The 12,345-nt window shown below is 40.1% G+C and overlaps 1 protein-coding gene across 1 annotated transcript in view; it reads right to left on the reverse strand.

Moving 5' to 3' along the window:
* The window catches only part of DEPTOR (DEP domain containing MTOR interacting protein), an 82,454-nt gene that overhangs the window by 51,454 nt on the left and 18,655 nt on the right, over positions 1–12,345 (reverse strand). The gene's annotated exons all lie outside the window — the stretch shown is intronic.

A 12,345-nucleotide genomic window follows, 5' to 3' on the forward strand; every position in this document is an offset into this window, starting at 1 on the left:
CCAGTGGAAAAGATTAAAAAATGAAGAACAGCACAACATACTAAGCCCATTAAAATACTTCCTGTAGGTCAATTAAACTGTCAATAATTTGGAATTAATTTTCCCACATTACCACTAATACATTCCATGTTACTCTTTTATTTTGTGGTATCACTGCCGTAGATTTTTTTTTAAAAATCTCATTCATGTTTTTAGCTGTAGTTTCTTCCTTGGTTGGGTAACTGCATTTTGCCTCCAGCTGCACAACAAGCACAGCATTTAGGATTTAAAATTCAGGCACAAAGCTGTCCAACACAATGTTATCTAGCATAAAAAAGTGGCCTCCTACTCCAAATAAAGGAGAACTGATTTCTCACTTGGGGGACTGTTGGTAAATGCTATCTATCTGCAAAATCTCCCCCATCATCTTGAAAGCAAGTTGGCTGGTTGTTTTTGAGATGCTTGGGTCAGAATGCAAGATCCTGATTAGAGTATTATCTTGTTAGTAAAGGTTCTGGGGTTCTGCATCTTTATTTTTAGTCATTTTTTTTCCAAATAAACAAAATAAGTAACTATCAATAAATTAAAAGATAGAGGTTTTTAAATTTTTTTCAAGTTTTCTGCTTTCTTTTTCCCATTTTAATTAATAATTTAAATAATTCTGGTTTTGTAGTGTCATGTCTATACAACATTTCTGAAGAAAGCACAGAGACCACAACGCTTGGGATCCTATCACAAACAGAAATATTGCTGTTTGTTTCCAAGTGGCCAGGATCCTAGCTTGTAAACACTCTCACTGACTTCAAAGAAGTTCTCAGTAATGCTATGATAATTGTAGGGGGTACAACTATCTCTGTTTTCTAGAGAGGGAGATGATAGAGCAGAAGGGCATTAACATGAGCCTCAAGAAGCACAGAGCAGGAGTCCAACCAATTTTCCTCTCAATATGATTCCAGTATGAAACAATTATCTCTCTTTAGAATTAAAGAAAGGGAAAATATTTGGCTGAAATCAGTGAAGAAAATATTATTAGGGCATTAAATAAGGCTTACATAGGCTTCTACCTAAAAATAGTAGCAAAGCAATGTTTTTGTATTGCAGCATTTAGCCTTGAGCTACACTGGAATGGCCAATCTGTGATATAATTAAAAAAAACCAGCTTTGCAAACATCATAAAAAATTAAGACTTTTATATTAAAAATACTGATAAATCAGATTAGTATTCTGGAAAAAAAAGTGCTGGTAAATATCCCATGTATTGTGAAATTCTCTGAGCTAAAATACCTTTGCTTAAAGCATATTTTCCAGATGTGGTCTAACAGCTGTTGCCATACTTAGAAAGAAAAGCCCACACAGTTTTAATTATAGAACATGCAATTATCAGTATGTCTGATGGACCTTTACATTTAAAATACATTCCAGGTTCTGGTAAAGTTTATCCAGTCTTATGTTGCACAATAATCCGCAAGAACAAAACCAGGGAAAGAGCATATAATACATATGCAGATGTCTCGACCCAACCAGTGTAAGTCCAAATGGATGGAGTTCATCTGATACCAAGAAGGAAACCCCTTTCTAGGAAATTCTTTGTCCAAACACCGTGTAGGAGTGTGCTGGGAGCAGTCTGGCATTCCACAAACAAGTCAGTAGCCAAAACCCCAGAACTGAGTATTTACGCCTTAAAATCTGACTGAAGGCTTTCCTGCAGTTGGTGGGCTTATAAATATTTCAAGTTTTCTGTCATGTCAAAAGATACGGGTTCCCACTACAACCGTTTTCCTCACTCACAGCACTTATGAGGTCTCACTATATACCTTTTTTGCCTATATTCATAAAACTCACAGAAATCTCATATTCATTATCTCCATCTGCTTGCTGAAGTGGATCCAAATTTGTTAAGAGGTTACGAAATCATTAAGTCAAACAGAGCATGACCACATAAGCCTCAAGAAACATGAAAAACCACATTTATCCACAATTTCCAAAGGGAATTGGGAACTTCTTCTGCAGTCTACAGCCCTTTGTATCCATACTGAATTATGTCCAGGCTAATTTAATTGAAATAAAGAACAGAAAGGAAACTCAGATTTTCTCCCTGGTGGTGTATGCTCTGTAAGGGCTCCCTCACTTCTACAAACCTGTTAAAAATCATAGTTTATGGAGGAGAAGTAGCTCAATAAATTGAAATTGTACCTACTGTAAACTACAAATATAAAAGCTTCTGGTAAAGTTATCGAACATATATTGCAGTATACAAATCAAAAGTTTAGGCAGGAATTCTAAAAATGCATCTGTGTTCAGCCATATTTATTAGGAGCCAAACCTTTCCAAAAAAGGAAAAAAATGTAGCGGTGAATGCAACTATACGCTAGAACCAACGCTCAAGTGAAGTGGTAAATTCTTTATCCCTTGGCATTGGGAAATGGGCTTCTCACCAAAAGACCTTGATGTTTTCCTTTTACATAACGTTAATCACTTTTTGTCAGCTAGTCTTCACAATGACTGGAGAAGACATAACTTGACACCAGTCACATTCTCTTGCTACAAGTTTTTTTCAAGAGCTGCTTAGGAGAATTAGCTCACTGACAAACCCTGACCAGTTTGAGGGGAGAAGGGCAAGAAAAGAGAGGGTGAACAACAAGGGGTGATGGAGGGACACCTTGATTCAACAAGCCTTTGAAAAGTAGTCCCTCCTTCTACAACTTAATGGCTTAACTCCAGAATACAATCTTGTGTACACCACTACATCATCCATATGTAATTCCATATGTTATCCAAGGTTACTTGCCAGATTTTGCACTTGGGGTCACAGTCTCCCCTACCTGCAGAAAACAATGTGAGAACTAAAGCATTTGAGCAATTGCCTGTGAACTGTAACAGGCACATGCAACCCTTTAATATTGACAAATTGATATCCATGGCTCTTATTCACGCTTACAACAAATAAAGACAGTCTGTATTTGCATGCATGCATGCCAGAACAGTCTTCTTGGGGGCTTGTCTAAACAGGAGTTGCTCCTAATTAACAACATGTAGAGACTCTTACTCTAAATAGAAGTACCTTCCGCCTGCGTAGCATGGAACGGGCTAACCCAGAACACCCTGCTCCTATTTGGCAGTAAATGTGTTCAGTGTTAATCAGGAACAACCTTATTTGTTGAGAGGTCTTTAGGCTTTTTCTTTGCCAGCTGTCAGAAAAGTAATGGTAATGGAAAAATCAAAACCTTTGCTTAAGGAATGAAGAATCAGGCACTACCTTGGGAAGAAACCGCTCTCGCAGCTGCATGAAACTTGCCATTTTGTTTTCCACCAGGGAAATTACACGTTTTAAAGTTTCTTGTATCTTTTTCTGAACCAATGGGTAAGGATTTTGCAAAGGCAGTGCCTGCACAAGAGTCTAGCTTCCCTTTTAAACCCCAGAAAAGGCCAGCTCGCTGGCTGAAGGCAGCAATGACATCCCTAACTGGACCACGGTCCAAATATCTCACCCAGCTATTTCCCTCTATTAAGTCTAGTAGCTTGTGCTTGGCTAACATGTATCCTGCAGAACACCATCCAGTCCTGATTTCTATGCATGAAAAGACAAAAAGCCTCCTGCTCTTCTTGGTAATTTTCTGAATAATTCACCTCCCATTTCTTAGTACATCCTATATAGTCCCTATGTTTATCCTAGCAAGGCTCAGTAAAAATGTGCAGGGAAGAGTTTGGTTCCCGACACTCGACAGACAACATGGTATGAAGACTTGCATATTGTGCTCCACTCATTCACCTCTTTTAACCAGTGAGATATCTTCCTGAAGCAATCATACACACACATACATATGCATACATATATATATATGTGTGCATATATATGTGCATACATATTTGTATATAAGATAAATACAAATATATCATATATACACAAACAATATATATATTTGCATATATATTTGTATATATCATAGATTATTATATATATGAGAGATATATACACATATATATCATAGAATACATCATTATAGAATGACATTTTTTAATAGAAGAGCAAAACACTAGCAAAGAGACCATTTAAAATGCAGAATTTACCAATTACTGAACAATATACACTGATGTTGTAATTAGTCATGGCATGAAGCACGTCCTGCCCCAGAGTGCTCAGCTGCCGCTGATGAGTTACGGCATGCTCAGGGGTTACTGCTGCCTTACACATCGCTTTAGCATATACCCTCGGTTGCAGTGACTGGGTCTGCACAGCCCAGCTCGAGCACTGCCAGTCAGCAGGCATTGAACTACTACAGTTTTATCACCTTAAGGTAAACTCTGAACAAAGCCATATTAGATCCCTTGAAAATCAATAGCGATATGCAGAGAGGGAAAGCATTGCAAGTGGTTTCTGCTATTTTTAAATTAATTCACAAGTTTCATATATTTGGAACTTCTATAAGAGAAGGATTTACTTATTTCTAAGCAAGTCACAGTGTCCTTTGTGACAAAAATATACAGACAGAAAAAAATATCTTGCCAAAATGAGGACAATTCATGGTGATTAGAGCACTGGTTTTCCACACCTCTTCTTCAGGGACATCATAGGTGCTCCACTGTTCTGGAAACAAAACAGTTTTGTATCCTCCCAGAGGTCACAAAGTATGGCTGTTTTCTGAACATAAGCATATGACTGTCTTACAGCAGAGTAGACAGGCATCTTACTAAAAGACAGCATCTTCCAAGGTGTCTCAGTGACTTAGAAACATAATTCCCACTGAAAGTTAAAACTCACAGGTCAGCCGCAGACCCAATTCATTACAAATCAAGCAAGCACATGGCGGTGTTTGTGTATATATACACACCCAGGAAAATACAGAACTACGTGAAATGTCCTTTACACTAAACTTTTGCAATTGCACTGTCAGCAAAAAAAAATTAGATAGGTCAGCGCCGATATAAACTTTGTACACAGAGACGACTGTGAAGGTACTCTGCAAATGCGATGTGTATTGCTGGGACAAGCATTTCCAGCCGGGCTTGCCAAGTCTCAGCTGAAGTGTCAGCGGTTCACTGCTGCCTGTTCCTCTTCCTATTTATGCTTCAGCTCTGCAATCATTTAGTTCTGTTACTTGATATTCACAGGAGCTAAAATACCCTTTAAAACATGGGGTCATACTGGAAATAGGATGAAGACATTTCTGTATTGGTAGCTGTGGCAGAGAAGGAATTCTACCACCCGAAACAGGGTTAGAGAGGGTGTTTTCAAAGCAGCTCCTGATATCAGTTCTCATCATTGCGTTTACCTGTCTCTGCTTTTTTGCCCACAGCCATGTAGTCAATGTGAGGAGCTGCCAGAACACAGAGCCAGATAGAGAGATTTCACATAAGCCATCACTTGGTGCACTGCGGAGGGAAGCCCAAAGCTTCCAAAGAAGTGATGGTCCACCAGTGCTCCTGTGGCTTTAAATAAAATATTGGGGCTGCCTTTCTTATGAAGTCTTTTTTTATAAGTTCAGAAGGTAATAAGGGCACTGAGCACGCAACCAAGCGTGCACAGGGACATCCCCAGTACTCATGACACATTACTAACAGCAGCGGGGGTCAAAGCAAGCTCTGGGGAACAGACTCAGGCACGGTTCAGGGTCTAGGATGAAATCAAAATTATGTCTCTTGGAGACACTCTTTCAGCCCACAAATTCAGGCCAGCAATTCAGACCCACAGCCTCCCTTGTGAGTACTCTAGACTGGAGATGAAATTAGACCTGTGTGTTTGTATTGATCTGTCATAAAACTAGAGACCACTTGAAAAGCCAAAGTTTGGATTTTTAAATCTCAAAGGTGTATAATCTCAGCCTGTATCTGGTCCTTATTTAAAACAATGCAGCATACTGTTGTTGCTCTGATAAAACAGTGAATGTAAATAGGATCTTTAGATAAGTTTTACAGCAAGTTTTGGAACGTTTATGTCGGCATTTTTCTAGGGTTTGACCCTGTAAGAGAAAGGAATGTGTTCGGTGGACTGCTGACTCCCCTCCGTTTTTCCCTTTGGGCTGTGATATACCCATGCATGAGGGTAGTCTAACAGTATCACCAAATCAGAACAGTATTTGTTCACCTCTCTTTGTCAAGAAGCAGGAAAACAGTATCTTGCAAGGTTACAGATCTAACAACACTTTCTCTTCATGTCCACAGGAAGCTGTGAATGGCTGATCTCCCTGCCTGACAAGTCATTTCACTTTCATTTCACTTTTAATCAAAATGCGTACAAACATGAATAATACTTCCAGCTGCCTGCACACTTGAACCTTGAGAGCTTCTGTCTCGCTGGAAAGCATAAAACCAGGTTTTACAAAGACAAAAACACAAAATGCAGGCAAGTTATTACTTCACCTGCCCCTAGTCATAAGGAAAGTGGAAGTCTGCCTGTCTCACTCCGGCTGCTTGCTGTCTGGGATGAAACTGTCAGAACTCAGAAACTCACAGTTCTCCTTCTCTATAAGGAAGTCAACTATAATTGTACTTCTCACTGGATGAGCTGGGATGCACACATGGGACAAATGCATGCAGGTCAAGGTCTGTGTGATACTACTATGTGGATCCAAAAAAAAAACCAATGTACTTTTCACTGAAGAACAAGACATCTTTGCTTATGTCCATCAACTAGGTTTTATTTGGAATGGGTCCAGAGGAGGGCCACGAAGATGATCAGAGGGCTGAAGCACCTCTCCTATGGAGAGACACTGAGAGAGTTGGGGCTGTTCAGCCTGGAGAAGAGAAGGCTTCGGGGAGACCTTCTAGCAGCCTTCCAGTATCTGAAGGGGCCTACAGGAAAGCGGGAGAGGGACTTTTTACAACGGCAAGTAGTGACAGGGCGAGGGGGAATGGTTTTAAAATGAAAGAGGGTAGATTTAGATTAGATAGTAGGAGGAAATTCTTTACTGTGAGGGTGGTGAGACACTGGCACAGGTTGTCCAGAGAAGCTGTGGCTGCCCCCTCCTTGGCAGTGTTCAAGGCCAGGTTGGATGGGGCTTTGAGCAACCTGGTCTAGTGGAAAGGTATCCCTGCCTGTGGCAGGGGGTTTGGAACTAGATGATCTTTAAAGTCCCTTCCAACCCAAACCATTCTATGATTCTATGATTTTTCTGTGTCTCCATTGCAAGAATATTCTTAGGCTTACTAAATCAATAAGTGCTGTGGGGACTAATTTTCTTGGGGATGTCTTCCCAAATCTAAACTGAAGACTTCTACCATAAACCACCGAAATTTCAAAGTGCAGACCAGAAACCACAGGACAACTGTTGTTAAAGACAGCCCTTAAGTGGATTAACACAGTAGACAAAAGCCTACCAACTCTCGTGGACTTATGCTGAAAATCACTCTCAATAGGAAGTATTTTATGGGTAGAAAACTGAGGAAGGAGCAGAGCAGGTCTCATGGGAGCCCAGTGAAAATCGATGAAATTTGTGTCAGGGAACACAGACTTGTCATCTCAGTAACATGTCTGGGAGAGGTGAATGTTCCTTTGAAATTCTAAATGGCCTACACAGGGCAAATACGGGTCAAGCAGCCCAAACCCGACTGCTACAGCTATTCCTGCTAGCACTGCCATTCAGGAACCTGGAGAGACAGACCCAGAACTGGGAAACAGGACACTGGACTGCAGGTCTGCATCACTGGAGTCAAGGAGAGGGGCTGTAGCAAGGACATGAGGGGCTGTGGGAGCCAGAAATCCCCGCTGTGTGACAACCACTCTTTTGGATGCATCTCAATGGGGCAGGGGAGCCAAAAAAAGCTACAGGCTGAGGTCCCTTATGCACGAAGGCTGACATCTCTTTCACACTTATCCACAGGGAAAAGCTGAGTACGACCTTGCTATGCTCTTGAACTGTGTGCAGCAGGTTTCAGACCTCCTGAAAAATGAGGAGGTCTTTCCACCCACCCATCTCCCAGAGCACCTGGGGAAGAGCAGATCCATAACACCCATCAGGCACTGCAGTACTGAACAGGTTTGCACTGCAAGCAGTTAAAGGTGTCGTTATCTGCCGGAGGTAACCCAAGAAATCCACGGGAGAACTGAAATTAGCCAAGTGCCTTATCTCAAGTGCGGCTGTGAATATTTCTCCCAACCTGTCAATGAGTGACAAATAGTTTTGCTGAGACGTTTTATGGCCTTGGATAACCCCTGTTCTCAAAGTCCTTCCAGGCATGGCTGCTCTCAGCCTGAGCTCTCAGCCTGAGCTCTCAGACCTGCACGAGATCTTCTCCTCAATATTTTATGCTCCTCAGAGAGGCACCAACTGTTTGCACTCCTTCAGCAGTTCTTTGCAACCCTGCTGAAAGCAGGAAAAAAATTTCTGCCTTCGTCACTTAATAATAACATCATTACTGCAGTAATATCTCAATTGCTTTTAGCAATTGTTTTCCATCTCTACACAAAACTCTTAACCAATTACTGTACTGTGTAATCATGAGCGTCATTAAGCAAAAATAGGCAGTACCTGACAGGTAATAAAATGAGTAATAAAATACTTAGTGCTATGTACTGTTGTTAACAAACACAATTTTATATCGAGGCTGTGATTCAAGACTTTTTACTCCCAACAAATATGTTAGGTTCATCTTAAAATGAGTATAGATGCAATACTCTTTTTCATATACAGTATGTTCTGTTAAAAACCACCACATTTTGTTTATCTCTTCCCATTCTAAATGAATCGCTTCCTTTTTTTCTTGTTTAGTGTAACTGCATTGCTGGGCTTTATTTTTATTTGAAGGAACGCTGTGAAAGCAGTAAGTGAAAAAATACTGACTAGAAAGGCACTCTGTATGGCATTTCTTTAAATAAAAAAACATTCTTACCATATTTTGGCACTGATTCATGCTTTTTTTTTTACCTCCTACGGCTGGCAATACCGCAATATCCAGGATGTTAAACTGACAGAAGACATGATTCAAGGGAGTCCTTTCCGCTGTCTTCCAGCAGTCTACTGAAATCCAGTGGCTGACCACTAAACTATAAAATAAAATTGGAACTGATGCAAATTTTTAAACACTAAAAGTAATGATCCATTTGACTGGATCACCTAGAGGTGATTAAATTGTGAGTGGACGACCTTCACAGTGCAAAGACAGAAACGGAGGAACAAGTAAGACTCTAAAATGCAAGGCTGTGCACTAACAACAAAATTGCTCTGCTGAAAACTGTGAGCTTGGAGGCTGAAAGCAACATGAGAGTAGGAAATAGCTGGATATGCAGGAGCTAAAACTTACACTGACTACAGGCTGTCAACAGGCTGAGATCATACAAAAACCAAAGGCAATCTTAGGTTTTACTAACTGAGATCTTTCCAGAAATGATGAGCACTCAGTGTTCATGTCATTGCATATGATACTACAGCGACATCATCTAAATATTGTATATTGTTCATGCCATCCTCATTCAAGAATGATAAGCTCATACAGATACAATGAAGCAGTGCTATGCTGGTATGAGAAATTATGAGCCAGTCTCACGAGCAGAGAGAAAAAGATACTGGCTTGGGAGTCTAGCCTTATCTAAACAAAAAGTGAGAGGAACAGAACTGTTGACTATAATCTTTCAGGTGAGTTAAAAGTAGAATGCAAGAAAAGCTATTTAAGTGATGCTGAGGGATCCTGAGGTAAAAATTAGACAAAGTTTGGAGCAAAATTTTCTAATTGTTACTTGAGGAAAGAATTTAAATAACTTTTAGAGAACCGTAAGAAATATACCAAAGGATTATGTGTTATAATATTCTGCAGAAGACCTTCCAGTCCCGTGTTTTATAATTACATACTTTACACTGATATCTATGTACAACCTTGGGAATACTACAGAGAGGAAGAATATCAGAGGCTGGCCTTTGAATGCACTATACCAGGACTCACAGCCTTTCTAAAGTCCTGTTTCTTGTCAGCTGCAAAAACGAAAAGTTCAAGTACTGCCTATATTAAGACATTCACTGTTTATATTAAGGCTTTTAGTAAAAGTGGGTATGCAGATATACAGACATTCTTCATGTGCTTGCCAAAGCACAGGAGCTGTAAGTATGATGAGAGACGTCCGTATTTGTGAGCGTGCTTCCTTGCTTTTGCAACAGGGTATTACTTGTTTTTCATTTTTACTGTGCAAGTATACAATAGTCCGCACGTGGCTGACTGGAGGGACAGGTATTTAACCGGCCTATTATTGTACAGTCAACACCAAACTACTTGCATGTTTTCCTCCAACGTCTGAGGGAAATCCTATAACCTTTGTGACATACAGCTGTGTCAAAAAACAGCTGGGGAACTGCTATGAGGAAATCCCATCAGCGGGCTAGCAGCATGCACAGAGGCCAAGGGTCTGGTCTGCTTCCTTGCTAAACCAAAGCGTAGAAGCCAGGAGGGGCTGCAATGGCAGAGGATCACTCTGCCAGCTCCATGGCCCAACTCTGCATTTTACCGTTGGGTGAAGTTTCTACATGTCTGTACTCAGTTAACTTTCCTGCCTCCACGTGCAACACCCACTCATCCCGCTGAGACCCACAACACCAGGTTTGCAGGAACCTCCAGCCCCTCACCTGAGATCTTGTGAAGCTATCACGAAGAACCTGACTGTATAGTCATAGTCATCCTGGTATTTTTAAGCCTGGAATTTGTCTAATTTTATATAGTGGCACACATATAGAGTATGTAATTATTAAAGTAAGTAAACCAAAATAGGACAGAAGCCGTAAATAGACTCACGCTACAGCCTTTTTCAGTTCCCTTAAGTTGTCATGTTTGCTTAAGAAAAACATTGCTTTGAGTGTAAAATATAAGCCAGTATGACCTTCACAGCCAGCTGGAGGCACCAAATCAGTATAATCCTAATTAACATTCTGCTAATTTATATATGTTTTCCTTAAAGAGAAACTTGTAACGTCCAATAAGGTTTCACGGTGAGTGCCAAGTGGAAAAGAAGAAATGAATCACCATCTACAGAGAATAAATGAAAAATGTCTTGGAAAGCTATTGATTGCCCCAAAATACACTGAATGAGTTCCAAACACATTTATGCCAAATGGTAACAATGATTTTACTCAACAATTCTGCAACATAACACTACTGTATTCATTTTTTAAACATAGAAAGGATTGCTCTCTGACACAAATGTTTTAATGGTAAAAAAACATCCTATCTGCTTTAAATCTCTCTTTATCTAGGTTGTACAAACATGTAACATGAAGAATTATGATATATGAATTTAAGGGGATTACTTAATGGCATGAAGTTACTCACTGCTTAAATTCTGGCAGGCTAATGAAGAAGTTTATCATTAAGGAAAATGTATTAATAAAAATCCTAGTTAAAGAATAATTCTATTAAAATGATTTTACTTTTGCAAAAATCTAGCCTAGGGGTGTTTTTTTTTCTATGAGCTCAGCATTTTTCTACATCTGGATATATGATATGAACAGATACACAGCTGCTGCATAAACACTCTTTATGAATAGTTCCTTCTGTCAGGATGCTATCAAGGATCTTGTCTTGTTTGATTAGGCCTTGTTAAATGTTCTCAAGTAGATGAGCTTTGAAAAGATAAATATTACAGAAGAGTTCTTCCTCTGCTTTTTAGATTAAATGGACATTTTCCTTTAAAATAATAAATAAACAAATAAGGAGCCCGGAGAAGTTCTGCTCCTCTGCTGAAGAGCTTGCTCCCATTGCCGGGCCATGTGTTTGCCATTTCTCATTCTAGGCAAAATTCTCTCTCCACACGTGCAGAAAGAACAGGTATTTATGTGCTCTGACAATAAATTCAAACCGTGAATTCTTACTGCTTTAGTAACTCAGAACAGGCACCCTGACCCTTATTCACCAAGTAATGGCATCAGCTTTACACACGATATCCTCAGCTGAATACTGGTAGACTTAGATTACAAAAATATGGTTATCCTTACAGCATACTCCAAACTCTGGGTCAGACCTGAACTTGAATCCAAAACACATGTTGCATGGACAGTTAGGATAGGCTTTAGATGGCAACTGGACAAGAGAAGGTGAGAGGTTAGGGCCTGCACTGTGCCTTTACACAGACACAGATATTCACCTATCAATCATTGGTGTAAATGGCCCAACACTGTGTTAATCCTAAATCCAATTCATTTACTCAAGAGGAGCCTTGACATTTACCTGTCCTGAAGAAAGGCAGGATCTGTAGGTGCTCCTCGGATGGTGTCAACAACCACGGTTGGGCAGATGGACTTCTCATTGCAGCTACCCAGACACATGAAGGCATGCTAAAGAGCGTGCCAAGGTTTAGTCCATTACTTACCCTGGCTATTGAAGCACAATACAAACAGTGCCAATCAGGTCTTAATTTGAACGTAACTACAATGAGCTTTCTGAATGCTGAAC

This window comes from Nyctibius grandis, chromosome 3, assembly GCF_013368605.1.
Source record: "Nyctibius grandis isolate bNycGra1 chromosome 3, bNycGra1.pri, whole genome shotgun sequence".
NCBI lineage: Eukaryota > Metazoa > Chordata > Aves > Nyctibiiformes > Nyctibiidae > Nyctibius > Nyctibius grandis.